The sequence below is a fragment of the Halichoerus grypus genome, chromosome 10 (assembly GCF_964656455.1).
Source record: "Halichoerus grypus chromosome 10, mHalGry1.hap1.1, whole genome shotgun sequence".
Lineage (NCBI taxonomy): Eukaryota > Metazoa > Chordata > Mammalia > Carnivora > Phocidae > Halichoerus > Halichoerus grypus.
In genome coordinates, this window is record NC_135721.1 from 56,766,470 (window position 1) to 56,781,326 (window position 14,857).

The following is a 14,857-nucleotide window of genomic DNA, read 5'->3' on the forward strand; positions in this document are numbered from 1 at the left end:
AATTCTTTCAAAGAACCAACTTCTAGTTTCGTTGATCTGATCTACTGTGTTTCTGGTTTCTAATTCATTGATTTCTGCTCTAATTTTAATTATTTCTCTTCTAATGTGTGGCTTAGGTATCATTTGTTGCTTTTTCTCTGGTTCTTTAAGGTGTAGAATTAGTTGGTGAATTTGGGATTTTTCTATTTTTTTGAGTGAGGCTTGGATGGCTATGTATTTCCCCCTTAGGACCACCTTTGCAGTATCCCATCGGTTTTGGACCGATGTGTTTTTGTTCTCATTGATTTCCATGAATTGTTTAAGTTCTTCTTTGATTTCCTGGTTGACCCAAACATTCTTGAGCAGAGTGGTCTTTAGCTTCCCAGTGTTTGAATTTCTGCCAAATTTTTTCTTGTGATTGAGTTCCAGTTTTAAAGCATTGTGGTCTGAGAATATGCAGGGAATAATCTCAATCTTTTGGTATCAGATGAGACCTGAATGTGACCCACTATATGGTCTATTCTGGAGCAAGTTCCATGTGCGCTCAAGAAGAATGAGTATTCTGTTGTTTTAGAGTGGACTGTTCTGTAAATATCTATGGGGTCCATCTGGTCCAATGGATCATTCAAAGCTCTTGTTTCCTTATTGATTTTCTGCTTAGATGATCTGTCCATTGCTGAGAGTGGAGTATTGAGGTCTCCTACAATTAACATATTGTTATCAATATGACTCTTTATTTTGGTTAACAGTTGGCTTATGTAGATGGCTGTTCCCATATTGGGGGCATAGATATTTACAATTGTTAGATCTTCTTGTTGGATAGACCCTTTAAGAATGATATAGTGTCCTTTTGTGTCTCTTAGTACAGACTTTAGCTTAAAATCTAATTTGTCTGATAGAAGAATTGCTACCCCAGCTTTCTTTTGAGGTCCGCTGGCATGGAAGATGGATCTCCATCCCTTCACTTTCAGTCTGGATGTATCTTTAGGTTCAAAATGAGTCTCTTGTAGACAGCATATGGATGGGTCCTGTCTTTTTATCCAATCTGCAACCCTGTGCCATTTTATGGGAGTGTTTAGGCCATTCACGTTGAGAGTGATTATTGAAAGATATGAATTAATTGTCATCATGTTGCCTGTGAAGACGTTGTTTTGATAGATTGTCCCTGTAAATTTCTGTTGTAGATCACTCTTGGGGTCTTTCTCCTTTTATAGAACCCCCCTTAATATTTCTTGCAGGGCCATCTTAGTGGTCACATATTCTTTCAGTTTCTGCCGGTCGTGGAAGCTCTGCATCTCTCCATCCATTCTAAATGACAGCCTTGCCAGATAAAGTATTCTTGGCTGCATGTTCTTCTCGTTTAGTACCCTGAATATGTCTTGCCAGGCCTTTCTGGCTTGCCAGGTCTCTGTGGATAGGTCTGACATTATTCTGATGTTCCTCCCTCTGTACGTAAGGAATCTCTTCCCCCTAACTGCCCTTAAGATGGTTTCCTTGGTTCTAAGATTTGCAAGTTTTACTATTACATGCCGGGGTGTTGGCCTGTTTTCCTTGATCTTGGGAGGGGTCCTCTCTGCCTCTAGGACTCAAATGTTTGTTTCATTCCCCAGATTAGGGAAGTTCTCAGCTATGATTTGCTCAAATACATCTTCTAGTCCTCTCTCTCTCTCCACTCCCTCCGGGATTCCAATTATTCTGACATTGGAACGCTTCATGGTGTCACTTATTTCTCTGATTCTATTTTCATGGATTCTGAGTTGTTTTTCCCTGGCCTCCTCTCTTCCCTTTTTATCTATTATATTGTCTTCCAGGTCGCTTATTCTCTCTTCTACCTCAGTTACCCTAGCTGTTAGATTATCTAGATTGGATTGGATCTCATTGATAGCATTTTTAAGTTCTGCCAATTCACTTTTTATTTCTGCCCTTAGAGACTCTATGTTGCCATTAATTGATTTCTCCATTCTAGCCATTGTTCACAATTGCTAGCCTGAATTCCATCTCCAACATCTTGGTTATATCTGCATCTATTTGTAAATCTGCAGCATAAGTCATAATCTCTGAGTCTTTTCTATTTTGGGGGTTCCTCCTCCTCGTCATTCTGTTGATGGGTGTTTGAGGAATGTATAGAGTCCAAATTATTGACCAGAACCCAAGCAAGATGCACCTGTTTTCTTGGGACCTTAGGGTTGCTGGCCTCTTGTTTTCCCAGCCTGTCTTCTGCGGGAGGGGCCTGCCATGCTGTTACTCAGGCAACCCTGTTTGGGCGGAGTTGCCCTGCACCCCTGCGGCGGGGGATGGGCTCAGTGGGAATCAGTTTTTGGGGCTTTTGTTCTCTGGCGGCTTTCCCTGGCGGCTTTCCATGTCTCTTCCACGAGTCAGAGCAGAAGAGACTATTTCCAACCCTCTTGCCTCAGAGCAGAGAGATCGCAGTCTGTTCTTCAGTGAGCTCTCCAGGCCACACTGTCTCTGTTTCTGTCCGTGCTGCTATAAACTGCAGCGTCCTGGGTTGTGCACCCCTCCACAGCGCTCCCAGTCCTGCCTCCAGGTCAGGGCACGTCTCTGCCCTTTGTGCTTCTAAAATGGCCAGCCGCTCCCAGTTTGCAGGCGCGACCCCACCACTCCGGTTTCTGCCCCGGGGGCTGCCCTAAAGTCCATTCCCCGCTGCTACCGGTCTGCGAGTCTGCGCCCCGTCCACAGCGAGGGAGGCTGTCACTCACCGGCGGTGTAGGATCCCCATGGCCAGGCACCCTTCCGCTGCCGTTTATCCTCCGATATCTGCCTGCAGAATCACGGCTCCCCGCTTCGTACCTCAAACCCAACCGCGTGTGATATTCTGCTTGTAGAGATCCAGATCTTCTTACACCTCAGGCTGGTTTCGTGGGTGCTCAGAGTGGTCTGGTAGATATCCAGCTCAATTCCGGGGACCAGTTGAAATAGGGTCCCCTACTCCTCTGCCATCTTTCCCCCTAGATCAACATTTTTATGTCATCTTGTACAGGTCTTTTTTGCTCGCTACCATTGCTCTCAAATTTTGTGTTGTTAATCTAAAGATAACCTCATTAGAATTTTGTAGATAAAAGCCTCATCACAATAAGGCTGCATAAAATAAATTGAACAAAACCAGACTTTTAGTGCAAACTACATCATTAGTGAGAGGATTTGGATCAGAGAGGTCACCATAGACTCTGATGTGACCAGACCATAATGGTATTTTGGACCTATTCCATAATGGAGTAGGAAGGCCAGACCTGCTTAACAAAACACTTGATCCTCCATGCAATGCTCAGTGGGCATCATCTACAAGTTACAAGGCACTTTGAGGACCGCTAAATTGACAAACTGGAATAAAGACATTGAAATAGAAACTTTCCTCCCTGCTTCCCTCCCTTCCCTCCTTCTTTCCTATTCCTCTTTCCCTTTTTTATTTCTTTCCATTTTATCTTTTTACAGGCTACTGACAAAAACACACATTGCACATAAGTTACATGCATGTTACAAGATGAACTATTAGAGATCAAGGAGACTAATATTGCTGCATGTGCAATCAAGACATTCCTCTAGGTTTAGCAAAGAGTTAGAGATTGCAACGGAGACAAACTCAAGCACACATTATCACATTCTCTAAAATATGCCTGAAATGTGATGAAAAATTTATCAACAGTTATTCTATATTATTTGGCTTGCTTTTCTTTTGTTAAAATTAATAATTTTTTTATTAACCACCAGATGTTGTATGATCCAGTTTTAATAATATCATTTATTTATCTTTCTGTTTGTCTAAATTTTCATTCGTATATAGGCATAGAGAGATGTCTGAAATAATATTCATTTAAGGTTAGTAATGGTCATTTTCTGAGTGGTAAGAAGTATTTATTGCTTTATTTGTTGTGCTTTCCTTAATCGCTTGAATTTTTTAAATGAGGATGTATCTTTTTAAAAAAAAATCGAAGTTGTTATTCTTTAATAAAATCATCCAAGACAATGATTTTCTACTTCTCTAGCTTCTGGTTAAAAGTGACAAATAGGGAATGAAAAGTTATACTGTTAAGCCCTTAAGTTTTAAGAGAAAAAAAAGTGTAAATAGTATAATTACCCAGGTGAACCAACAAAATTTAAAATGCAATGTATCGAAGCCAAAAATCACTCAAAGAAGGCAAACAAATAAATAAACATTAAGTATAGTGAAATACAAAAACCCTTGATTCTCCTAAGGCCATTTCCTGCCCAATTAAAGAATTAAATAAAATGTTTATTTTTAACACTTGGTTATCCGAGATTCTGGGGAGAAAACCAACCTGTGGGGGTGGTGGGGAGAAAGAGAGGGTCCCAGGGGACTGAGACTGGTTCTCTAGTCCTTGATGGCACCACAAAAGGTGTCCATATTAGTGCTTTGTTTCAGTGTTTTTGAAGGATCAGCTTACAGCAAAGTAAGAGGGACTGCATGATATGAGAAACCTTTTACTGATCATTAGAGTTGATCTTTGGCCAGAAAATACCAATTTTCTTCCCTGTGGACAGACACTATCCAGAAATCTCTGACTTCCTAGACTGAGGTCTTGAACTTATAGAAATTGTGGTTCAAAAAGAGCATCACCTGCTGGATGAGTTACTCCAAAGAGCTGTCAGTCACCAAATGGGAAGTACTGTTTGTTACACATTTACATTACAGCTGCAAACAGAGAATAACCCTATCTTCCCATACAGAATATACTCTGTGGTTTAAAAACAAACTAGATGATACATGACAGGAGGGAAATTCACTTAGATAGCAAATTCACTAACTTAAGGTATCTATTTACAAATTGGTTGTGAAGCCCGATCATTTATTAAACAAAGATTTATGCCTTGATCCCTTGAAAGTGATAGAAGTTGTACAGTGAACTTGAGATGCATACAAATCAAATGAAAACACCAATGACTTCAATCTAGGCAGGCCTATCATTCTTTTATTTTTTTTTTATTTTTTATTTTTTTTTAAATTTTTTTATTGTTATGTTAATCCCCATACATTACATCATTAGTTTTAGATATAGTGTTCCATGATTCATTGTTTGTGCATAACACCCAGTGCTCCATGCAGAACGTGCCCTCCTCAATACCCATCACCAGGCTAACCCATCCTCCCACCCCCCTCCCCTCCAGAACCCTCAGTTTGTTTTTCAGAGTCCATCGTCTCTCATGGTTCTTCTCCCCCTCCGATTTCCCCCTTTCATTCTTCCCCTCCTGCTACATTCTTCTTCTTCTTTTTTTCTTTCTTAACATATATTGCATTATTTGTTTCAGAGGTACAGATCTGAGATTCAACAGTCTTGCACAATTCACAGCACTTACCAGAGCACATACCCTCCCCAGTGTCCATCACCCAGTCACCCCATCCCTCCCACCCCACCCCCCACTCCAGCAACCCTCAGTTTGTTTCCTGAGATTAAGAATTCCTCATATCAATGAGGTCATATGATACATGTCTTTCTCTGTTTGACTTATTTTGCTCAGCATAATACCCTCCAGTTCCATCCACGTCGTTGCAAATGGCAAGATCTCATTCCTTTTGATGGCTGCATAATATTCCATTGTATATATATACCACATCTTCTTTATCCATTCATCTGTTGATGGACATCTTGGCTCTTTCCACAGTTTGGCTATTGTGGACATTGCTGCTATAAACATCGGGGTGCACGTACCCTTTCGGGTCCCTACTTTTGTATCTTTGGGGTAAATACCCAGTAGTGCAATTGCTGGATCATATGGTAGCTCTATTCTTTTAAATGACAAGTGAAATTCAGAGTGTTGGTGGGAATGGGGAGAAATTCAAACTTTCATACATTTCTAATGGAAATATGAATTGGTAAAACCACTTTGGAAATCTGTTTGGCAGTCTCTTCTAAAGTTAAACATACACATACCCTACGACCTACCCATTCTCCTCCTAGGTATATATTTAATAGAAATGCATATACATGTGCAGCAAAAGACAGACATGAAAATGTTTGTAGCAGCATTTTTTTGTAATATCCTCAAAATGTAAATGACCCAAATGCCAATGAACAGTAGAATGGATACATTATCATATTGTATAATAGAATACTGTATAGAAATGAGAATGAACAAACTATAACTGTAAACAACAATGTGAATTAATCTCATGAACATAATGTTGATCAGCCAGACACAATCTAGGCCATCTGATAAATTATAAAAACAAGCAGAATGAAACTATGATGTTAGAAGTCAGGAGAGTGGTTACCCTCGGGGTTAAAATTATGAAAGGAGCATGAGGGAGTTTCCAGAAGCTGGTGCTCTTTATTTCTTGCTTTGGGTGCTGGTTAGATGCTTGAGTTCAGTTTGTGAAAATTCATTGAGCTGCACACTTATGATGTATGTACCTTTCTATTTATCTGTTACACTTCAATAAGTTAAAAAATTAAAATGTATAAATGTTTATTCTTTATGAGAGGTTTAAATTGCCCTCACTTATTACTGTGCTTATAGCAATGACCATGTTCAGTATTTGATGTTCAGGCAACATTTGATCTTTAACAAAGGTACAGATTAAAAATTCAAATACATATATGCTTGAAAAATAACTATTTCTTTTTTTTAAGATTTTATTTATTTATTTGACAGAGAGAGACACAGTAAGAGAGGGAACACAAGCAGGGGGAGTGGGGAGGGAGAAGCAGGCTTCCCACAGAGCAGGGAGTCCGATGCGGGGCTCGATCCCAGGACCCTGGGATCATGACCTGAGCCGAAGGCAGACACTTAACGACTGAGCCACCCAGGCACCCCATAACTATTTATTTCTAAAAGTGACATGATAAAACAAATAGACAAAACTAAATTGCTTTCTCATTTTTCATAAGCATTCTGGCCTTTCTCATTTCCCACTTCTGGACTGAGCTGATCTCAAGCAAATCTATGTGCAGAGGAAAGAGGTGGTGCTAATCTCAAGAACGATCAAGTGCCAATAGTAGCCATAATAATAATAATATCAATAATAATAATAGAACTTGAGTAGTAAAAATACCATTTACTGAGCATTTTGTTGTAAGATCATAGATACACCAAGTATTACAAATGAAACAATGTGGGTAATACAATCATCTCTGTGAGTTAGGCTAAAAAGAGGTTTTCATCCGAAATATTAAGATTCATAGAGCTTTCAAACTCAAAGGCCAGGCAGGTAATACAAATGAATAAGGTAGGCCCGATGAAATACAATGGGGCCTGGTGGTAGGGTCTGGAAAAACTATAGAGCCCCTAACCCCTAACTGAGAACCAGAGTAGGTTCAGATCAGACACATCAGGGACTAGGTAGAAGTTCAAACGATCAGGCCCCACCCCAGATCTACTGAGTCAGAAACTCTGGGGTGGAGCCCAGTAACCTGAGTTTTAACAAGCTTGATTCTGAGCCACATTCATGTATGAGAACCACTGATCTATATGTATTCTAATTCTTTTTTTTTTTTTTTAACATGTGGGTTTAAAACAAAAAAGAAAGATCTTCTGGCCAGATTTGGCCATAGGCTACCAATTTATAACTCCTGATGAGAATCAAATGAATTTGTACAACTATGTCTGTATTTCCTTTTTCTAAGATAGAGAAAGACAGTATGTTGAACCTAAGTTTTATCCTCTCCAGGATTCAAACCTATCTGGGCATGCCTGGAGTCCGGTTGGGATAGGCCTTCTGGAATTCTATTTATAAGACAAGTTAAGTCGCCTCCAGGAACTAATCCCAGTGGAAGAAAGAACCAAGGTACGGAGGTTGCATGAAGGGCAACAGATGTGGTTGAACGTGTCTGAGTACATCACGGTGTCTGTCACTCAGACTGCAGCCCAGCCTGGTGGAGTCATTCATTCTTTCAACAAATAGCTGTCAAGCATCTCCCTAATCTGTACCTGAGCCCTGTGACTCCAGGGTGGCTGTAACAGAAGATCTAGCAAAGGCTAAAGGAACTGGTTTTGCTCATCTTCTTAGGACACGAGGAGTGCAACCTGTCCATGGCATGAATACTGGTGCCAGGGGCAGTAGTGTGGGCAGCTCTGGCATCCTGTGATGTGCTGGAAGTTAGACTTCGGGACTCGGAGGCCTCCTTGCACACGTCAGCCCCTGCCAACAGTGGTGGCAGTACCTGTGGTGGGCAGTGATGACACGGCTTGAGGATTGGCAGCTGCTTGTATCAGGCAAGGAGAGGCGTGGACACCATTTGGCAGCTGAGAGAAGTGTTCTTGGAGCACACAGGCATCCTGTGTGCCCTAGATCAGGACACCCTGATCTAGTGTATATAGAGGATGAATCCCGCCCCCGGAGAGCTAGGGAAATGGGATTTTGTAGTTATGGCTGTTGCTATGTGTAAATTACACGTAGGAAAACACTGAGTCCTTAAGGGAATCTATGACTTTTTGTTTTTCTGTCTTGGCAACATTTAAAGAAACTACATGTTGCTTCTTGTGATAAAGTTAAGGTAATGTGCCTGCAGTGAACACTGTAGACACAAATATCAGATTTCGAACATTTGGTTTCCCTTTTTAAAATAAAAAACAGGAAGATTATTATAGGCTTTGGGACATGAGGTTTAAAAAATCACATCATACATTCCTAATTTTTTCCCCCTCTCTCAAAACATCCCTATAAAATGAAACAACATTGCTGATGAGCTGTTCTTTGGCACCAGTGGACAGTTTATTGCAAAGGAAAAAGGATCTTGGAAACAGCCACTCCTATCCTGCCAGAATTTTGAGAGATTGATGCCCTTTTCTTTCATTTCTGCAATGACTATAGGCTGCAGATTTTCAGTTACTTTCTGAAATCACAAATTGAAGTCTATTAAAAACATATTTGTTATTCTACACACACATACATACCCCACAAAGGTTTGGGAGTTTGGAGACCACAAGTATCTGTAAGACCTAAGGAATTTCCCCTGAGTAACCAGAATTTTCCCAAAAAAGTCAAGCAGTTGCTTCACTGCATTTAACTCGGTCTTTTATGATATACCTAATGAGCAAGGCGTGTGGTATGTCAGTATTCCAACTAGATAGCAATACCCTGCAGATTTTTAATTTTCTAGTAGAGCCATACTTTTTTTCTTGATTGCTATTTATTTGAAACCAACTTGTTAAGCCCAAGCAAACTAAAAGAGTCACTTTAGTTTTGATACTTCAGTTCTAGCCAACCCAGAGCATCCATAGTAGAATGTTAGGGGGTGGGGGCAGAGATCAGGAGATGTGAGCCCTGACCAGGTGTGTCACCTTGGACAAGTCAGTTCCCACAATGGGGCTCAGTCTAACTCTTGGTCATATTGGAGGCAGGCAAATTGGACAGAGTTCTGTGACTAGCACAGAGTTCTGTGGGTAGAGTGCTGCATTCCTTAACCTCTAGATTAAGAGAAGTCTCCCTGCAGAGTCCTAATGAAGGATCAACTATTTGAAAGACAGTTTTGCCTTGAGAAGACTCTCAGAGGCTATTGATATTATAGATTTCTTCTTTATAGAGAGCTGGGGTAATTTTCTGTGTACCTTTGGGTATAAGTGACTGGTATTGTTGCCAGTCAAAGGCTTGTTTCTATATTAACCTTACAGAATTTAGTTTCCTGGAATACAAATTGCTAACAGGAATATGAAACATTTCTTCAGTTCTGTTTTCATAATGTTTCTTTCCTTTATGCTCCTCCTTCCGACTCATACCTGGCCTCTTCCCTTCCCTTTTCACGTGAGTTTATACATGGGTTTCCAGATTAATCCCAAGTATGGCCCTTCTCCCGTTACTTTCCTGCTCAAAAACCTGAATCGCTCTCTGTTTACCACAATATAAACTGTGAGCTCCTCGTGGCAAAGTCCTTTCTGTACCATCTGACTCAACCTAGCTTCCCATCCTTGTGGCCCATTACACCCTTTACCGCCGACTTTGAATCTTCCTGCTCTTTATTTCCATGTCCACAGATGCTCTGGCCCTATGCCTTTGTCCTGCTTGTTCTTTCTTCCTGTTTCCACCTGTTCCGATTCTACTTACACCTAACGTTCATGGCCAAGATTCTGCTCCCAGCTTTTCTTGGTCTCTCTCAACTGCAGTCAACCTCTTATTTCTGAATTCCTGTGGCAACTTATCTGCATCTCTTTCATAACAGTTATCACTTTGTACTCTATATTATAGATATTTATGTTGTTATCTTATCTTCCTTACCAGATAATCAGTTTCATGAGGTCAGAGAATATCTGTTCCATATTTATACCCCTCAAGGTACCTGGCACATAGTTTTTCCACAGTTCAATGAATAAATAATATCAGAGGTATCATGGAAATTTGAACTTATCCAAACTCCTTCAACCCAATTAGAACCACTCATGGGGCATTTTTTTTAAATTGTGAAATTTCTTCACTTTTTTTATTAGCTATGTATGTATCTATCAGTCTTTATCTCTATGTCATAATTTCTCAGCTTATCTCATTTCAGTGAGAAAAATTAGGAAAAAAAGAAAAATGAGGAAGATACAATAACTTAAACTACAGGTGTAGCAAGTAATTAAAATCCAGTTCCCTTGCTTCAAGCATTGTGCTGTAGTCAGCTTTCAGAGGTGGTTTAGGTCCACATGAATTTGTGTACTGTGATGTTCAAATGTTTGATAAAGCTGACGCAACTCTATGAGAAAGATCAACACTAACTCTGCAGATGGTACATATAAGCTTTAGTTCAGTGAGGTAAAAGATTCATTTGAAGTACTGCTACATGTGGGCCATTGAGAAAAGTCATGGCCTTGGTTTTTTGGGGGGAGGGGGCAAAGAGTAGCCACTCAATGGAAGATCTGCACCTAAGTGGGGGCAGTCAGATGACTGGTCACAAGACAGTGCTCATAATATATACATCCATATACTAAAGTGGTTATGTATATATAAATATACATATCTATAAAATATATAATGTAACATATATTAAGCAATTACATAATTATATATAATGTATATTATATATGTATATATATATAAAAACCACTTTATTCATTTCTATACTTTGGGTGATGTTTGCCAATTTTTAGACAAATTCTGTATCTTGAAATTAATCTTAAGGCTTCCACATCACCTACTTGAAATATATCTATTTGAATGTCAAATTAATTACCAAATATCAACAAACTTGAAAAAATTAAAGGAAAGAAAAATAATAATTGGAAATGTCCATGCATTGACGAATAGTTAAAATGCGGTACACTGATACAAAGGAATACTATTCAGTCATAAATAGGACTGATACCTGCTACAACATGGATGAACCTTGAAAATTTTATGTTTAGTGAAAGAAGCCAGACACCAAAGCCATCTATTGTATGGTTCCATTTGTATGGAGTTTCCAGAACAGGCAAATGCCTGGAGGCAGAAGGTGGGTTATTGGCTGCCTGCAGCTGGAGGGCGGGGAAATAAGGGTGACTGCTGATGGATAGGGGGTTTCTTCTGGAGCTGATGAAAATGTTTGGAAGTAGAGAGCGGTGATGGTTACCCAACTTTGGGAATATACTAAAAGCCACTAAACTGTACATTTTTAAAAGGGCTGAACATTATGGTATGTGAATTATATCTCAATTTTATAAAAATACCAATCGAAGATTGCACAACAAAGAGGTTTTCCAGAAATTTATCTAGCCACAGAGCGGAGAGATGGCAGTCATTGAGAGGCATAGTCTTCAGCACACTTGCTCTCTCAGTGGTCACTGGGTTTTATGGTAACTGAGCAAGAGATCTGCTAAATGCTTCTTCCCTCCTTGTCCGGGCTGAATATGAAAGCACACAGCTGCTACCTTACAGTGAAATAAAACCTTTCATTTGTATATTGGCTTATAATTGTTCAAGCACATTTACCCTCATTAACTCAATTCTCATGTTTTATTTCTAAACATATTTACACCTATTTATAACTGTTCATCCATCACGAAAGCAAGAACATTCCGTGTCTTCTAAATGCTATGGAGTTCTCTGTCAACTCTATTTGCTTCACCCTCCTCTTTCTAATGTATTTTACCCATATATGTCCAATTCTTCTGACTTTTTACATAGCCATAGTTCCTCATGTTTCTGCTTTCTGAGTCTTTATTTTCAAGATAGTGATTTGTTCCTCATCTTTCTCCTTCCTCTGAATAAGACCCATATGTTTTTTCTTTAAAACTATAATTCACCTCTTCCTCTCCCCTAGTCTTGGCTGAGTGACTCCAAAAATATTTAGTTATGGCCCAAGTAATGGTAGTTGCTGCCCCATCCTGAATATTTTTATTGTAGAACCACTGTTTGTTAAGACATTTTGTAAGTTATCTCTGTTTTATATTATATTTAATATAAGCCTTATTTATTATATTTATTCTTTTATTTCCTGTAGGCCCTGAAAGATTATTTTCATACCTGGTTTTGTTATTTATTCTTTTATAGGTATACATCTCCTTTAAGAGGCCGTTGATAATTTCCTATCATACTTTTTAGATCCTCAACCCCCACATTCCTCCTTACGTCCCACTTTTATTTTGTTAGCATCCATACTTGTTCATCTTGTTTATTTTTTATATATTTTAAATGCTCTTTTTTTTTCTAAATGATGCCATTATAGCTGTAAATTGCCTAACGACAGCTTCTTTTCACATCTCCCCCCACCCCCCAGGTTTCCTGGATTTGGCCTGCACTTTCTTGTGACAGGATCTATACACCATAAAGACAAAAACATGAAGCCTTAATTAGCCCCTTTCTTTCCTCATTTTTACCTGGAGAATGAAGATTCAGTTCAGAGGCCCCTCTAAATCTTTAGCTATTTCCACAGTTTACCTGGCAATTTTCTGCACTTCATAGTCTTAAAGAAAAAACCATCACTGGTCCATGCACAAGACTCTTCTTTAAACAGAGCAAGTGGTCTTCCTATGACCTTCCTTTGGTATCTTAACCCTTCTCTCTCTAGTCCCTTTTCTTTCACTTACCTATACCATTTGATTACATGTCTAAATTCGTCATTAGACTACAAGCTTGTTTGAAGACAAAAGCTAGATTGTATTCATTTTTGCTACCTCCCACATCCTAATGCAGCAGTAGTAACAGCACAGCCAAAAAGGTTGTAGCAGCCATGCTGTGGGGCTGTGAGCTAAACAAGAAGTAGACTTGGACCTTCAAACCCCAGAAAGAAGCGAAGCAGAACTATGAGCTGTTGCTTAGTATGATTTGCTTGGGGGAGAATGCCAAAGAGGAAATGAATGTCATGGGGATTCTGCCCCCAGCAAGCCCAGAGGACAAGAAGATGAAGCCCATCACCATGACCCCACTTCAGGCCTCTGTCCCATCCATGGTCATCATAATGGGTTGTGAGCTTTCTCCTCCAGTCGCTTTCCAGCTCCAGGGTGGCTCTGGACCTGTGTTCTTGAGTGGCCAGGAATGTTAGAACATTTCGGATCTATCCTAGGAATAGGAGGAGGAGAAGGAGGAGAAAGAAGATGATGTCGATGTAGATGCGTTCCTGGAGGAGGAGGCCCCTGTCCAGCAAGTCAAGAAGCTGGTGCCCCAGAAGCAGACAAGCATTGCTAAGAAAAGAAGAAGTGGAAAAAGCAGAGAAGCAGTGAGATTCAGTCATAAAGACAACAGCCCTGTGAGAAAGGTCAAACCCACACTCAGACCTAAAAAGCCAGGATCCAAGAAATGAGGAGCCAGGAAGGCCTGCAGCCACAGTGACCAAGACAGGGTCTGTGAATGGACCTTCCTCAGGGTATGCTGCGGACCCAAGATGTCCCCCCACCTGGGCTGCTCTCCATCTGGGTCGGACTGTGATGGAGGTGTTGGTGGGACCATAAAAGAGCCCCTTACCCCTAACTATCCTCTTTTAGCAGGACCTGGAGAGAAGAGCAGTGGCCTCGGGGCCACAATAAAGTTCGCTTTGCCAGAAAAAATTTTTTTTACAAGTATCCATCCCTTCGCACAATATATTAAACATTATAAGGTCTTAGCAAAACATTTGTTAAATAAGTTTTTTTTAATATTTTGTTTCTCTTAAGTTCATTAAGTAGCTACTCCTTGCCATTTGTTCTACTTTCTTCTCTTTTGCTTGTTTTTCTCACAGTATTTCGGCAAAACTGCATTTCTGTGGATACAAGATTGCCTTTTAGGGTAAGAAAAATGTCTTGGATCTAGTTAGAGGTAATGATTGCTCAACAAAGTGAATGCACTCAAGGCAATGAATTTTACATTTTTTTAAAAGTTAATGGTTGCATTGGGTATTATATGCAAACAATGAATCATGGAACACTACATCAAAAACTAATGATGTAATGTATGGTGATTAACATAACATAATAAAAAAAAGTTCAAAAAAAAGTTAATGGTTAGTTTATGTTATGTGGATTTTATCTCAATTAAAAAAAAAAACAACTGCATTACTTACTTGGGTGTGTGATGCAAAGAACCTCCAGTTTTTAAAGTCTCCTTCTTGTCTTTCAAAATGCTGCTAATACTTTTCTTTCATTGACTTGGCTATTTCACCTTTCTCCCATTTGCTGCTGAAAACAGTAATATAAGGGTGATCCAGGCAGCTGTCTGAAGGTTTTGTGGAACTCAGCAGTAAAACCATCAAGAGTTGGTCACAATTTATTTTTTAACTATAATTACTACTAGTAAGTCATTCTGTTTCTGCTCTTTTAATGATACTCTCTTATTACTGCCCCTTCTCTCTCTTCTCTTTTCTTTGTGCCTTTTCTTGCTCTTAAATAAGTTCCATAAATAATGTGCCTTACCACAGTGGCCATCTATGTCCTGGAGACTTTATATAAGGAAGACAGGACTTCTAAAGACTTCGGTCATTACGGGCTTACTTGTTCCTGATACGGATTAACCATACCTCCTCCTTGTTATCTTGTTTATCCA

At 39.7% G+C, this 14,857-nt stretch overlaps 1 pseudogene across 1 annotated transcript in view; it reads left to right on the plus strand.

Moving 5' to 3' along the window:
- Positions 1-14,391, plus strand: part of LOC118527338 (nucleoplasmin-2 pseudogene) — a 128,663-nt pseudogene extending 114,272 nt beyond the window's left edge. Inside the window, exon 3 of the transcript XR_013441768.1 lies at positions 12,621-14,391. The product of XR_013441768.1 is annotated as a nucleoplasmin-2 pseudogene (transcript). The remainder of the gene's footprint in view (positions 1-12,620) is intronic.
- Positions 14,392-14,857: the final 466 nt, after the last annotated feature.